This window comes from Oratosquilla oratoria, chromosome 26 (assembly GCF_046742065.1).
Source record: "Oratosquilla oratoria isolate Oo_2021 chromosome 26, ASM4674206v1, whole genome shotgun sequence".
Taxonomy (NCBI): domain Eukaryota; kingdom Metazoa; phylum Arthropoda; class Malacostraca; order Stomatopoda; family Squillidae; genus Oratosquilla; species Oratosquilla oratoria.
This window is the reverse complement of record NC_134802.1, coordinates 41,668,487-41,671,478: the sequence shown is the minus strand read 5'-3', so window position 1 is coordinate 41,671,478 and position 2,992 is coordinate 41,668,487.

Here is a 2,992-nt window from a genome sequence, read left to right as displayed (position 1 = left end):
ACCTTTTGTTGTCCTTACGTTACTAGATTCAAGGCATGGTGATTATGACGTCATAAGATTCAAGATACATTGTGGATATTCTGACGTCATAATGTTTGAATTAGTTCGTTGGATTTTTAGAGTTAATGCCAAAGTGTTTGTTGGATATTTGGAGTTAATGCCAAAGTATTTGTTGGGTATTTGGAGTTAATGCCAAAGTGTTTGTTGGATATTTGGAGTCAATGCCAAATTGTTTGTTGGGTATTTGGAGTTAATGCCAAAGTGTTTGTTGGATATTTGGAGTTAATGCTAAAGTGTTTGTTGGGTATTTGGAGTTAATGTTAAAGTATTTGTTGGGTATTTGGAGTTAATGCCAAAGTGTTTGTTGGATATTTGGAGTTAATGCCAAAGTATTTGTTGGGTATTTGGAGTTAATGCCAAAGTGTTTGTTGGGTATTTGGAATTAATGCTAAAGTGTTTGTTGGGTATTTGGAGTTAATGCTAAAGTGTTTGTTGGATATTTGGAGCTAATGCTTAAGTGTTTGTTAGGTATTTGGAGTTAATGCCAAAGTGTTTGTTGGGTATTTGGAGTTAATGCCAAAGTGTTTGTCGGGTGTTTGGACTTAATACCAAAGTGTTTGTTGGGTGTTTGGAGTTAATGCCAAAGTGTTTGTTGGATATTTGGAATTAATGCTAAAGTGTTTGTTGGGTATTTGGAGTTAATGTCAAAGTGTTTGTTGGGTATTTGGAGTTAATGCCAAAGTGTTTGTTGGGTATTTGGAGTTAATGCTAAAGTATTTGTTGGGTATTTGGAGTTAGTGTCAAAGTGTTTGTTGGATATTTGGAGCTAATGCTAAAGTGCTTGTTGGGTATTTGGAGTTAATGCCAAAGTGTTTGTTGGATATTTGGAGTTAATGCTAAAGTGTTTGTTGGGTATTTGGAGTTAATGTCAAAGTATTTGTTGGGTATTTGGAGTTAATGTCAAAGTATTTGTTGGGTATTTGGAGTTAATGCCAAAGTGTTTGTTGGGTATTTGGAGTTAATGCTAAAGTATTTGTTGGGTATTTGGAGTCAATGCCAAAGTGTTTGTTGGATATTTGGAGCTAATGCTAAAGTGCTTGTTGGGTATTTGGAGTTAATGTCAAAGTATTTGTTGGGTATTTGGTGTTATGCTAAAGTGCTTGTTGGGTATTTGGAGTTAATGCCAAAGTGTTTGTTGGGTGTTTCTTTATATATCAATCCTACGAAAGGAGCTAACCATGAAGTTTCTTTAGGATCTCACACAAGGAATAACCTTTGCCTTACGTACTGGGACTGCTAAGACAAGGAGAAACCTCCGGAAGCCTTATCATCGAACCCGGGTCTGTGTGGTATGATGAGAGAGAGAAACCAGCGCTCCACAGTGGCATGCTGAGGAGATGGTCAACAAAGCATATGCTGCAAATGAGATCTGTTGCATGAGCCTGCAAGGAGAGGAGTGCCAACTTTGAGAGAGAGCTTCGGGAAAGTTAACAACCGCAGAGGCTTGGGGGAGCCTCATTAGAACTTGAAAAGAAGAACGAAAAGGTCGACGGCAGCAAGTTGGGAATGCGTTCGAGTGGACGCGGAGATGGAGGCTTAAAAAAAGAAAATCATAAGTAAATAAAGGAAATGCGTTCGAGTGGACGTGGGAATAGAGGTTTAAAAAAACAAAATGATAAGTAGATATAGAAAATGCGTTCGAGTGGACGCGGAGATGGAGGCTCAAATAAAAGAAAATAATAAGTAAATAAAGGAAATGTGTTCGAGTGGACGCGGGAATAGAGGCTTAAAAATAATAAGTAAATAAAGGGAATGCTTTTGAGTGGACGCGGAGATAGAGGTTTAAAAATATATAAGTACATGAAGGGAATGCGTTCAAGTGGACGCGAGGATGGAGGCTTAAAAAATAATAAATAAATAACGGAAATGCGTTCGAGTGGACGCGGGGATAGAGGCTTAAAAATTATAAGTAAATAAAGGAAATGCGTTCGAGTGGACGCGGGATAGAGGCTTAAAATGATGAATAAATAACGGGAGTGCGTTCGAGTGGACGCGGGAATAGAGGCTTAAGAAAAAAACAAAACATATATAGATAAATACATGGATAGGTGAATTAATCAATAAGCAGTTTTATTAGCAAGTAAATGATTAAACGAAAGGAAATTTATTATATAGATAATTAAAAAGATAAACAAGATATATGTAAATTAGTAAACAGGAAATACATAGATTATAGGCAGAGATAATGAAAATAAGAAAAAAGATAAGAGATGATATCGCCTTTGTAGAGCCTTACATACGAAAAATAAAAGAAGAATTAGATAATTAAAAGAAAAAAAACATGAACTAAAGACAATTGAAACAGAAAGAAATAAGACAAAAAACAAAAAACAAAAACAAAAGAGACATGAATTAAAACTAATTAAGAACAAAAGGAAAAAAAAAGGCGAAAGAAAATAAGGATTAAAGACAATCTATAGCTAATATCACAGCACATGAGCTGCAATCCCAATCTCGCGTAGAATCTTCAGATTTGTCAAAAGGACATTAATCGGCCTTAACGGTAAAGTTTTCCAATCCTCCTCGCCAAACGAAATGAAATTCCTCTTTAGGAAATTCGATTTCAGCTCCATTTCCGTTTCCACGATTCTTGCAACACCTGATTGACACCTCTTCCTCCTCCTCTTCCTCTCCTCCCTCCTCTACTCCTCCTCCTCCCTCCTCTACTCCTCCTCCTCCTCCTCCTCCTCTCCTTCTACTCCATAAGTGTCAACATTCTGTCTTTATGATGAGATTCCCGATATATGTTCGGTTCGTAGACCAGAAGCCTCTTATCTTGGAAACCGGCTGAATGTCTGTGAGATTCATTTATTATTAGTTATATGTCAATTTATTATTATTTACTATTTACCTGTTTGTTTATTATTTAACTATACCTATGCATATATTTATGTATTTTATTTGTTATTTACATTATTATATTTTTAATTTA